The sequence below is a fragment of the Panthera uncia genome (assembly GCF_023721935.1).
Source record: "Panthera uncia isolate 11264 chromosome A1 unlocalized genomic scaffold, Puncia_PCG_1.0 HiC_scaffold_17, whole genome shotgun sequence".
Lineage (NCBI taxonomy): Eukaryota > Metazoa > Chordata > Mammalia > Carnivora > Felidae > Panthera > Panthera uncia.
This window is the reverse complement of record NW_026057577.1, coordinates 102,259,133-102,272,396: the sequence shown is the minus strand read 5'-3', so window position 1 is coordinate 102,272,396 and position 13,264 is coordinate 102,259,133. Positions and strand designations below refer to the sequence as shown.

The 13,264-nt window shown below is 48.4% G+C and overlaps 1 protein-coding gene across 1 annotated transcript in view; it reads right to left on the bottom strand.

Annotated features, from left to right (window-relative positions):
- Positions 1-54: 54 nt before the first annotated feature.
- CCNJL (cyclin J like) overlaps positions 55-13,264 on the bottom strand; it is a 112,118-nt gene continuing 98,908 nt past the window's right edge. Inside the window, exon 6 of the transcript XR_007461416.1 lies at positions 55-3,027. The gene's annotated coding sequence lies outside the window, so the exon portion shown is untranslated. The remainder of the gene's footprint in view (positions 3,028-13,264) is intronic.

Genomic DNA, 13,264 nt, shown 5'->3' with positions numbered 1-13,264 from the left:
TTTCTTTTCTTTTCTTTTCTTTTCTTTTCTTTTCTTTTCTTTTCTTTCTGCAAGCTCTACGCCCAACATGGACCTTGAACTCACAACCCTGAGATCAAGGAGCACATACTCTACTGACTGAGCCAGCCAGGCACCTCATAATCCCTGAATTTTTCAATGATATGCTACTGTAGCACCAAAATTATTTGGGGTAGAAGGCATTTGAATTCCTGATATGTCTTATCTCCCTAAATGCATAGCTTCTCAAAAGAACTCATTGTTATAAATCGCCTCTGGGAAGCAACAAGGAAAGACTAACTCAAGACTAGAATCACCACACCTAAACAGACATTATCACAAAACTATCATCTCATCTGTTCTCCTAAGGGCCAACTTATCTTCCCTCATGGTCATTTGTTTTCCTATAAACCCTTCTCCCTCCTATCGCCTATGAGAACCCAAATTCTAACCACCTCCTGGAGTCATTTTTTCTGTGGTCAGATCTTTTTTTCAGTTTAATTTGCAGACCCCAACAATGAGCCTAAGAGGGTATAGGAAAAGTTTTTTATAAGCAAAAAATCTCCCTCTGACAACAGCTTCCATGACTGCAACATTCCACACAAGTCTATGAGTTACTCTATAATTTACCTAAGAACTAAATTTTCTCATCTATTTTTTAGGACAGAGAGAAGCCAGAAGTGACCTGGGACTCTGAAGACCTGTGCCGGTTGACTGAAATCAGAGTGATTCGCCCATGAAGACTCAGATGTCCTGGCTACATCCCTGCCCTGCCTGTACTCCCAACATATACCCTAAGCAGTCATGGTCAGTGCCCAGACCTGCAAAGCAAATGGCACAGGTCCCAGTGTTGCCCTTTGTTGATTCATTTGTGGGGCGCCTGGGTGGCTCAGGTGGTTAAGTGTCCGACTTCGGCTCAGGTCATGATCTCATGGCCCATGAGTTCGAGCTCCTGCATTGGGCTCTGTGCTGACAGCTCAGAGCCTGGAGCCTGCTTCAGATTCTGTGTCTTTCTCTCTCTCTGCCCCTGCCCTGCTTGTGCTCTCTCTGTCTCTCAAAAATAAATAAACATTTAAAAAAATCAATTATTGATTCATTTGTTAATTCACCACTCACTTATGGAGCACCAGCTGTGTTCAGAAATGAAGTTCTTTCATCAGAGATCTTAGGATTTGATGAAGAAAACAGACCAGTAAAAAGAATTTAATCAGAATGTGATTAGTGTTATGCCAAAAATAAGCACAGTGAAGAGGCCTCTACACCAGGAAGAGAGCAGCAGGCATGTCAAAGAAGCTTCCTGAAGGCGGTGACCCCTGAACTGAATTCCATATGTTGAGGAGTCAGCTGGATAGAGGGTAAGGAAGGAAGTGCTTTCCAGGTGGGCAAAAGGAACAGCATGAAATACAAACTCAAGGAGACAGAAGAGGCTGTGGTCTATCAGAGGAACTGTCTGGCATAGAGTTGGAGTGGGGACAGGTACAGGGGGTTCCCATTAGGGACATGCTAGGCTGCTGTTTGACATGCTGGCTTTGCTGAGGACAGCTTCCTGCATGTACAGACGCAAGATAGCAAGCATTGTAGCTCAGCCCCAAACCTGAGCCCAGAGCAAAAAGCCTGACTCACGCCCATGGAAAAGAAAACAAGCTAAGAGATCCCCAGCCAGGGTCCTCAGTCAAGGGGCTGCAACAGTGTCCTTGAGTACAAGTATCTCTGAGCTCCTTGCCCACAGAGAAGGCTTGGACCTTTCTGTTGATAATAACTGTACACCACTGAAGGCAGGACCTAGAGCAAAGTCTGCCATCTTCTCTCCACCCCCTCTCCTTCTAGATTCTTCCCTTCTCACCTATGGCCTTGAGCCCTGGGGGGCCTGTGGGAAAGGAACTATCCTGGGTAAAAGTAGGTCTTTTGGAGGCAGGCGATCCTGGGTCCTAATCCTGGCTGAGCCATTAAGTGTGACCTTCTTACTCAACCTCTCTGTGCCTAACTGTTCCTCTGAAAAATAAAGCTAATAATAGTACAGATTAAAGAAAGCAATGTATAACAGGTGACACAATCACGAATTCATTCATTTACTCTTTTTTTATATTTCCCGTTCCTTGGGATCCAGATTGTTCTAGGTGCTCTGCTGATACTTTCCATCACAGAGCTTTGGTCTCATCTTGGCCATAGGGGTGGGGCAATGACCATGCCAGCCAATCATGATATCCCCTTCTTGGCCAGGAGTGATTGGTCCCTAGTGTGGACTCAAGACTCCCACAGGCCAACCAGAGTCTGCCTTGGGGAAAGATCTCTTCTCCCTGACGTTCCTGGGCTAGAGAATAAGGATTTAGAGAAAGCCCGTCTGTCTGTGGATGAGATTACTTCTTATAAGGGAATAGAGCCAAGATGATGATGCTAATGATGATGAGGACAGTGATGATGATGTAGTACACATCAGTATGCACTGTTTCCAGCCAAATCCACTCCAGGACTTCCCAGTTCCAGGAGCCAAGTCATTAGCATTTTCCTTAAGCCAACTGAATTGGGTTTCCTTTATATGCAGATACAAAAATCTTAAGTCATTTGTCATGACAAGGCCAGAGCTCAGTATTGGCCACGGAAGAAGAGCTCAGTGATTGGTCACACGAAGAGGGTGAAAATGACCCCGTGCTTCCTTTGCCACCACCTACCTCTTTCCCTCCCCAAACACAGACTCACCCCTTTCCTTCTGGCCTGGGGAACAGGCTGCTGACTGTTGGCCTTCTCTTTGCAACAATGGGCTGGGTATGAGGGACATGGTGACAGAAAGGCCAAACCACACAGTATCGGGCAGTCAGGTTGGGAGCTGCAGAAGCCTCGCGCAAGGTCCCCAGCCTGGCCCCCGAAGGTGGTCTGGATTGGCTTCAGGATAGAGTGGGCATAAACTGAAGTCTGACTGGCCTAGTCTGAGTCACGTGGCTACATTTATGTGGCCTCAGTCATTTTACCTTTCTGGTTTCTGTTTCCGTAATATCAGGACAATAATAGCCCCTTTCAGAGAAGTTGTGAGGGCTAGATGAGACAAAAAACAAAATAAAACAAAACATTATTAATGTTGTTACTATATCCAAGCAGTGTTCTAAGCACTTTATAAACTATTAGTTGAATTAACCTTGACAATAAACTGAGGAGGTAGGTACTATTATTGTTCTCACTTTACAGATGAAGGAACTGAGGCACGGAGAGGTCAGTTTCACAACTAGTATTTCATAGAGCTGGGATTTGAATCCAGACCTGCTCACCGACCACATGCTCACCCACCCAACAGTAGTGGTCCAAGGCAGGAAATCAAAACTCACAGCAGAGAGCTCAAGAGGAGTTAATACAGGCAGGGGAGCCTGGGTAGCTGAGTCGCTTAAGCATCGGACATTTGATATTGGCTCAGGTCATGATCTCCCATGAGATGGAGCCCTGAGTCAGACTCCGCTGACTGACGGCTGGCTCAGAGCCTGCTTGGGATCTTCTCTCTCTGCCCCTCCCCCGCACGTGCACATGAGCTCTCCTCTCTCTCTTTCTCTTTCTCTCTCTCAAAATAAATAAGTAAAAAATATATATATGGGCAACTATTTAATGAGGCTAGCAGGGATGGAAACCAAGGACAGGTGGGGCAACCTAGGGACTAACACCTGTGGGAGATCACTATTTGCCCAGGGCTGAGTAGATGTCACTTCAGCCCAAGAGCCATGCTGCCCGGAGCTAGGACGCTGAAGGAAGGGCCATCCTCTGGAGTCACTACCAGAGACTGCGGAAGTGCTGGTGCTGGGGATACATCCTGACATCCGCCCACCCCCAACCCACCCCCCCCCCCCCCCCCCCCACCCCCACCCCCCCGCCCCCAGCTCTCTAATCTGCCGGGACCTCCCATTGGCCGAACCTCACAGAAAACGAGTGGGTAGGGCATCCTGGGAAATGTAGTTCAGTCTTAGATGCTGAGCCCAGCGGGGGAAGGGCAGAGAATGGATCTGAGACCAAACAGTAAATGACATGCATACATGCTGTACAGCCTCCTCATCAAAATACAGGGCACATGGGGCGCGTGGGTGGCTCAAATAGTTGAGCATCCGACTTTGGCTCAGGTCGTAATCTCAGGGTTCGTGGTGTGAGCCCCGCGTCAGGCTCTGTGCTGATAGGTGGGAGCCTAGAGCCTGCTTCAGATTCTGTCTCCCTCTCTCTCTGCTCTGCCTGCTTGGGCTCTGTCTCTCTCTCTCTCCCCAAAATAAATAAACATTAAAAAAAAAAGAATTAAAAAAAAAGAATCAAGAGGCTTCAAAGGTAGAGAACAGCAACAATAACAAAAATGCAGGGCACATAAGGATGATTGTGCCATAAATGGGAATGGAAGATACACACTGTGGGGGCAAGAATTTAGGTCCCTGACTCCTGGTTCAATGCCATGGCAAGCCCAGGAGTGGAACCCAGCAGCTGTGAGCATCCTGTGACACTGAAAAGCAAGAGGAAGAGCAAGTGGGACTCCTGATAATACCTCCTCCTCTTGGCCTTTGCACATCTGGAAGCTTCTACAGAGAGCTCTGCACAGCTGGGTGCAGGACCTGCCCCAGGAAGCAAGCTCTCATTCTCTTTAAAGGGGGAGCAACCCAAATCACCTCAGCAACCACTTTGGGGTCTGAGAGAAACAGACGCAATTGCTGCTGGAAATCAGGAGGCAAATAAGTGGGTGAGGTGCCTCCCAGCTCCCCACGTCCTCCTTTTACAAAGGCCATCATCCCTGTCCCTGCAGGGCCTTGTCGTTCCCCTCCTCACTGCGGGCCCCTGCAGGACCTCAGTGGGCAGCTGGCAGGCAGCTACCACCTGCTGCCCTTGAAGCCGGCAGGATCCCACGGGTGATGGCATGAGCAAGGGCAAAAGATGCAGGTCAGAGTGCAAGAGAAGATGTGGAGGCTGAGCCTGTCCTTCTGGGATGTAGTAGAGATGGTCACAGGAACCCTGCCCTTTGACCTGGAATTCTGCCTCTAGGAATTTATCACACAGGTAACTTTACCCAAGGGCACAGAGACTTCTGGACAAGGTTACTTACTGTAGTGTGGGTTGTGATTAGCAGAAGACTGGGGGGGAAAAGCAAGTGGCCAATTTGATTAAACAAATTAGGGTGCATTGGAACAATGGAATGCTCTGTGCTCTTACAGGGAATGAGACCCTGCTGAAACAGGCTGATCTCCAAGATAAATTGTTAAGTGAAAAAAGCAAGGAACAGAACAGTATGTCTCGTATACTCACGCTTTGCGTGGGGGAGAGTGTTTTTATATATATTTATGCAAGCATCTATTGCTACCCAAACCCATTTGGTTTCTGAATTCAGATAGTGAGGGTTCCGATAGCAGGGGATGCTGCATTATTGGAATCTTTGACTCCTGCATTTCGTTTCAGATAGCAAATAGCAAGCGTTTGAGAGCAAATAGCTAATCTGAGAGGCTATCTGAGTCCGTTTGGTTCCTGAGTTGGAGAAGTGCTTGGATAACCTGAGTAAATAGTATGGATATCTCTATATGTATAAAACTCTCATGTCCATGTATATGTGGGCTCTCTCTGGGAAGATACACAGGCAGTGGATTAGTGGTTGCTATTAGGGAGGGTAATTCAGCCCTGAGGGAATGGGGTGGAAGGGAGACTAATTTTTCAGTTTACATATGTGTTGTGATGGTTTTAAAACATAGCCCCAACATTCTTTGACAGGTGGGGTCTCTGTCCCCTCCCACTCAATCTCAGTGGGTTTACACCTGCCTAGATCAATAAAGAACTGTAGAGGTGATGCTATGTGACTTCTAAGCCTAGGTCATAAAAGGTCATGTGGCTACATCTGGTTCTCTTTGTTTGCTTCCTCTGAGACAATCTCCGCCTCCAGTTCTACTCATGTTGGGAGAAGCCCAAGCCACATGGAGAGGTGCCATGTAGACACTGTGGTCCACAGTCCCATCTGAGCTCCAGCTGATAGCTAATATCATATGTCAGGTGAGTGAGAAAGCCATCTGAGATGTTCAGCTCCCGTCGAGCGTTCAAATGACTGCACCTCAGCCCCTGTGCGACCACAATGCCACCATACCAGAGATCCCAGGTAAAAACCACCCATCTGAACCAAGTCACACACAGAACTGCAAAAGACAGGAATACAATGCTGTTTTAAGCTGCTAAGGGTGGGAGTGGTCTGTGTGGTGGGAGTTGATATTAACGGAAACATATATATTAGCATACATACCACTATTCAAAATTAAGAGTATTTTCCTTGTAAACATACAAAGGGCAGTGCTACATGTTTACTCCTCACAAGGTACCGCCATTGTCTCCACTGCCAGATGAGAAAACTGGAGCTCTGAGAAGTTCTTGAGCTAGTTGTCCAAGAACACAGCGCAAAAGAGGCAGCCCTGGGATATGAAACTAGGAGACCTGCCAGCCCCGGGGTGTTCACTCCTGGGACCGTGCTTTCCTGGTTCACTGTGCTGTGTGCCTCACTTTCCTCAGGGAGGGGGTGTGGAATAGGTGAGGGTTCGAAAGGCCCAGCCCACTCCAAGCCCCCAAGCAGGTGCAGTGACACAAAGGGATGAGGGTGAGCAGACATGGTGGTGGGGTCTGTTGGGAGCTGCCTCTACTAGGCTCTGGGAAAGCCAGCCCAAAGTTGCCAGATCTTTTAATTTTTTAAAGGCAACTAGAAATCAGATTTTTATGTGCAATCTATTCCTATTTCATTGTTGGCAACTCTTTCTCTTTCTTTCTTTCTTTCTTTCTTTCTTTCTTTCTTTCTTTCTTTTTTTTAACTGTGCAGACTGAAAAGCAAAACAAAAACAAAAGCCTGCCGATTTGTCTTTCTGGACTAGGAGGTCTCCAGGGAATTTTCAATTCAGACATCTTGATTTTCAGCAGAACCTCTCTGGGGAGAGACTGCAAATCCCAATCCCAAGCGGCTCCTATCTGAGAAAGGAGAGGGTGGAGCCAAGGTGTAGATGCCTCAACCTCTCCCGCCACTCCCCTCCCCTCCCCTTGGTGGAGAGGGAGCAGGGGGTGCTGGGGAGCAGGGGGTGCTGGGAAGCTGAGCCACGGCGAGCCCGGGGGAGCTGGCTGTGCAGGAGGGCAGCCAAGCCGCCCTGAATCCGCCTCCTGAACCGTCCGCCTTCCCAGAACTGTCAGTCAGCTCCCTGGGCATTCAGGGAGACTCAATTTCAGTTGCAATGGGAAACCGCCCTGGCCCCTCACCAACTGTTTCTCCACCTCTTCTGTTCACCCACTGCTTTTCTAATGGGAACCCTGCCCCTGCCTACTACCCCAGTCGACCATCCTTAGCAGAGCCCGGATTGGGCCAGACATGGCTGCCTCTCTGGGCACCCCACCCCCACCCCCCAGCTACCTGCAGTGTCTTCCATTCCCTTCAGAGCCTGAGGCCTATTCTGTCTTCAGCTGACTTGTCTTCCTCAGATACAGCCTGGCAGAGCAGGGCGGCATGATTGATGAGCTAAGAAGCTCTGGCTGGCAGGCGGGTGGGCAGCCAGGCAGAGCCACAGCTCTCAAAAGATAGCAGAGCTGCCCGGTAAGGGGGGGCGGGGAGCCCACAGCTACCAACGCTACCATTGCCCAAGCTGTCACGGCAGTCACTCTGGGCAGAGCAGATAACCACAAGGGCCATTGGATACCGTGCGTCACACACAAGGATACTCAGTCACTGAGAGTGCTCCCTTCTTTCCCCACTTCAAAACAGAGACCCAAGAAATTGAAGATGGTGAACTTCTGAAAGCTGGTATTGTCTGTCATTCAGTCATGCCACTCTGTCCAGGTGTTTATCATTTGCCCAATCATTCATTTGTTCATTCAAACATGAGGGTTTGCTGTGGGGATCAGTGTAGCATTGCAGTTGCTAGTGTGGTCTGGGGGGGGGGGCGCGGGGCGGGCGGCAGGTTGTTTGAATCCAGGCTCCATGACTTCCTGGCTGTATGACCTTGGGCAGGTCACGTCACCTCCCCAAGCTTCCATTCCTCTCTCAGGTTCTGCTACAGTGAGATTCAGTCAGGTCCTACATGCAAAGTGCTTGGAACAGAGCCTGGCATATAAAAGAGGTAAATCTTTTCATTCATTCAACACCAAGTAACTGAAGGCTTGTGGGGCTATAGCTAGGATTGAGGCAGATGAGTGCTCTCATGCTATTTACCTTTGAGAGAAAGAAGACTGACAATAAACAAATAACTGAGCACAAGGAGGGAACAGCACATGTAAGGATCCTGAGGCAGCAACGAACCTTGGAATTCAGGAGAGAGAGACGGAGCAGTGTGGCTAGCAAAGCAAAGAGGAGTGCCACCTAGGTGGGTCTGTCGGTTAAGCATCAAACTTCAGCTCAGGTCTTGATCTCACAGTTCATGGGTTCAAGCCCTGTATGGACTCTCGGCTGTCAGCACAGAGTCCACTTTGGATCTTCTTCCGCCTCTTTCTCTGCCCCTACCCCACTCTCTCTCTCTCTCAAAAATAAATAAACATTAAAAAAAAAAAAAAAAGGAAAGGGGACAGCGTAGGACAGGAGCTTGGGGCCCAGCAAGGACTTGTAGGCTGGGATAAAGATTTTATTTTAAGCACAGTGGGAAGTGACTGTGCTTTTGTTTTTGTTTTGCTTTTCAATCTGCACAGTTAAAAAAAAAAAATTACTTGCCAATATTTAAAGCAGGGGAGTGGGCTGATGGGGGAAATGGAAGAGAGGGCCGCAGAGCTCTCATGGAGGCTGGCACCAGGGCAGAGGTCATGGCAGATCCGGGATGGGGTGAGAAATAGAGGGGACAGGTCTTTTCCTGGATAGCCAGAGGAGAGAAATGGAAATCAAAGTGTCCACAATGATTCCTGGGCATTTTGTTTAAGCTGCTGGATGAACAGTGGTGCCATGAACTGACATGAAGCTGACTGGAGAGAGTGTCTGGCAGGTCTATGGATGATTAGTATTTTGCTTTATTCAGTGAGTCAAGAATAAAGGGTAGGGGTGCCTGGCTGGCTTAGTTGGTAAAGTGTGCAAGTCTTGATCTCAGGGTTGTAAGTTCAAGCCCCATGTTGGGTGTAGAGATTACTTTAAAAAAATAAAATCTTTATGAAAAAAAAAGGGGTTCCTGGGGGGGCAGTTCAGTGTCTTAATCTTGGTTTTGGCTCAGGCCATGATGTCAAAGTTTGTGGGTTCGAGGCCGCATCGCGCTCCATGCTGACACTGACAGAGTAGAGCCTGCTTGGGTTTCTCTCTCTCTCTCTTTCTCTCCCTCTCTCTGTCCCTCTCCTGCTCAAGTGTGTGCTTGCTCTCTCTCTTAAAAATAAATAAACTAAACATTAAAAAAAAAAAAAAACGAATAAAGGGCACAACACTTACAGGAAGTCAGGAAGTGGTCTCTGTCTTTAAGAACTTGTGGTCTATTTGGGGGATCAGGGAAATGAGCAGGCAGTGATGATCCATTGTGATGCCTGCTGTGATGGGGAAATAAAGGGTGAGCACGTATCCAAACATGAGGGAGGAGTCCTAGGTTGATCTGCTCCAGCCAGGCCCTGTTTCCAGCCTCCCTGCTTGCCTTCCTCCCTCCAATGCTCCAGTATACAGGCCTTTCCATTCTCGTAACAAGCCATTTGCTTTCCTGCCTCTGAGCTATGCACATGCACCTGCAAGAGTGCTGCCCCACACCCTTCTAGCTCAGCCCTGTTTCTGTCCCTCTCATGTTCATTGCAACTTAAATTATTGTATTGTTGTGTGTGTGTGTGTGTGTGTGTGTATGAAATTGTTTAATTGGCTGTTTCCTCCCCAAAGAATCCATAAGTTCCCAGGGGACAGAGACAGAGTGTGTCTTGTTCACTCCTGGATCCCAAACCCTGGGCACAGCCTAGCATATGGTAAGTGCTCTGTAAGTAGAGAAGGAAGGAAGGAGGGAATGAAGGAGGGAAGGGAGAGAGGAAGGAAAGGAGGGAGGAAGGAAGGAGGGAAGGGAGAGAGGAAGGAAGGGAGGGAGGAAGGAAAGGAGTAAGGAAGGAAGGAAGCAGGGGAGGGAGGGGGGAAAGAAAAGAGGAAGGCAGGCAGGCAAGGCTTGAAAAAGAAATTGAGTTAAATGGGCAAAAAACAGGGGAGGTAAGACTATTCCAAGCATAGGGAATGGCTTGTGCAAAGGCTAGGAGGTGACAAAACACGGTGTCATCAGAAAACGTAAAGAAATGGAAGAACTGCAGCCATCTGTATTTGCTCTGTGCCATCAGTCTGGCAGACAGGAGGTTCTCAGTAAGCATGGAGGTCTCTTTGCTCTCCTCCATGCTGTGAATAGACAAGCTGTAGCAGAATAGCACAGGGCCTGGGAACTCGTAGGGTAGGACAGCGCCTCATTTGCACACTGCCACCCCCTGTCCACAGTGCCTGGCATAAACTGGCACATGGTAGGTGCCCAATAGTTGTGGAGGTTGAATGACGCTAGAAGGACATTCACCCCTCAGCCGAGAAAGTGACAGGATTGGATAATTCCAGAATGTTAGCTCCAGCAAGGCATTTACAGCTTAACTTGTACATGCCACAAATGAGGAAACTGAGGCTCACAGAGGGGAATGGATTCACGCAAGCTCACATAGCGAGTCAGTGGCAGTGCTGGGATGGGAGCCCAGGTGTCCTGATTGCTGATTCAGAGCCTCCCTCATCCTGTCCCCTCTTCTATCAGTCTGCCTCCTTCCCTCTTCAGCCTCTGCCTTTCAATATGTCAGAAACCAGCAGATTGGAGCCAACAGGAAATCCCTGAGTGCCTTTTACCAGGGTGAAGGCATTATGTTACAGGGAGGGCAGATGGGGCGACCCATTAGTGAGCTAACACTGAGTTCCTGTGGGTTCCATTAGTGCCTCAGGTTAACCCATTAGCACCCAGTGGAAGCCAGAAACACAGGGACCCCAGAGGGTTGAGTCACAGAGTAAGCCAGCTTTGATGAGGCTGAGGAGCAGAGTTGAAGGGACGGAAAAAGGGCCTGTCCTCTTTCCTTGGAAAAGTTTTTCCTTAGAGAGGGTGCCAGATAGTGTTAGGGGTTACAAAGAGCAGGCAGGATTCAGAATTGAGGTACTTCAGAGCTCGAGGGAGCCAGTTGAGCTGACCCTTTGTTCAGTGAAAACTGAACAGCAGAGAGAAGGAATTTGTCTCTAAGTCACTTATGGAGAACCCAGGGTTCCTGCCCATCACACTACATTACAGGACTCAAATGTGCTTTTTTTTTTTTTTTTTTTTTTTGGTCAGGGGGAAATCGGAAGTTTATTCTCCCCCTCCCCCCAGTCTCACTGATTGCCAGTTTATTCTTAAAGTCAAGATGTTGCGATTCCCTTAAATCCTCCATTCAGTATGAAAAACAAGCTTTAGGGGCACCTGAGTGGCTCAGTTGGTTAAGCATCTGACTTTGGCTCTGGTCATGATCTCCAAATGTGCTACATTTTTAGCTATGGCTAAAAATACAGCCACCCATTATGGGGACATCATGCTAACTGCTTTATATACATCATTGCATTTTATTCTCCTGGCAACCCTGCGGAGATCCTAGGGGCACTATTACCCCAATTTATATGGCAAAACTGAGGCTCAAGTTGGTTAAGTAACCTGCCCAAAGTCACACAGCTAAATCATGGAGGAATCAATGTTTGGACCCAGGCAGTCTGATCATCAAATCCTCATCTTTGTAATCTACCATATCCCGCTGAGCAGCAGAAGTAGGCAGAACCACTAGTTAATAAATATTGTCTGCGAAGCTCTTCCCACCAGTCATGCTTTTTAATTTAACCACTTGGAGATGATTCTATCATCCCATCTTCCAGGTGGAAGATGCCAGGCCCAGTGAAGCCAAGCACCCCACCTAAAGTCACCCCTACAAATACTGTCAGAAGCAGGACGCGAACCCATTTATCTCACTCCAAAGTGGGCCACTCCACTACATGAGTGTGACAGCCCCGCACTAGGACAACTGTGAAAACTCATTCAACGAATGTGCTACTGAGTGCCTGCTCTGTCTGCCAGGCCCTTGTTTCCAAGACCAATGGGATCCTAGCACTTCTGCAGCTTATGTTCTACCTGGGGAACAGGACAGACAGACAAGCAATTCCAGTAGGGTAGGGATGAGCATTGGATGTCACGGCGTCATCTAGTCTTAGGGGATAGAGAAGACCAAGCTGAGTCTTATGGGCCAATTAAGCATTTGTCCAGACAAAGAGAGGAACCCAGCCCAGCAGAGGCCCAGAGGTATAAGAGAGGTCCAATCTGAGCCACAGCTGGGGCCAGAGCTTTAGGGAGAGTAGAAGGAGCAAGGTAGAAGTGGAGATTCAACAAGTGACTGGAGTGTGGACTTTATGCTCAAGATAAGACATCGGAGGGACAGAGGGACACTTTGGAACTGCTGCAGGATATGATGCATTTAGAAAGCTCAGGATCCAGAGGAAGGGTATGGGGTGGGAACAGATGCCTAGAAGCTGGCTTGGTGGAGTTGCCAAAGATAAGGAGGGCTTTGGTGCTGCATTAGATCTGTGAGGCCAGTTTCCTGCTGGGATGACAGGCAGATGGAAGCGTGGGAGTAGGGGTGATGAACCATGGAAGAGAAGTATGGAGAAGTCAAGTTCTAAGGACCTGTTGAGTATGAGATGCCTGAAGGGTATCCAGTCAGCTCTGTCTAGAGTCTGGCTAGAACTTCTGGGCTGAATTTCAGGCCTTCCTGGTCTTAAGGTTTAGCAGACTCTAGACCTTCCTGCCATGTTCCTCAATGTCCTCATCTGTAAAATGGGTAATAACACTATGTCATAGAGCTGTAAAGATTAAATGGATATCAAGTATATATAACTAATGTATACAGCACTTTACATTGCCCCAGGCACATGGGGATGCCTAATAAAGGTTGGTCGAATAAATGTATGAATGGATGGTTCTTTGGGCTGTGGCTGCTAGAAGTTATTTAGGAACAGAGTTGATTTAAAAACACAAAGGACTTTTCCTCCCTCTTCACTATTCAGCGCTGGGTTGGGAGGGTCAGGGAGAAGTATAGTAATGCAAATGTTCATGTGATCGAGTTAGTCTTTATCGAGAACCTATCTCCCTGTGGTCAGATACCACTGGGAAAGGAGACTACAACTTTACATCAGGTCAGGGAGCCGGACACCAAGCATTTTAGGTGATAAGTGTCATCAGGGAAATGTAAGAGAAGCTGAGGCTTTTGCACCGGGAGAGGACCTTGACGTTTCAGTGGCACAGAGCCGGGGGGGGGGGGGGGGGGGGGGGGGGGGGGGGGGGGGGGA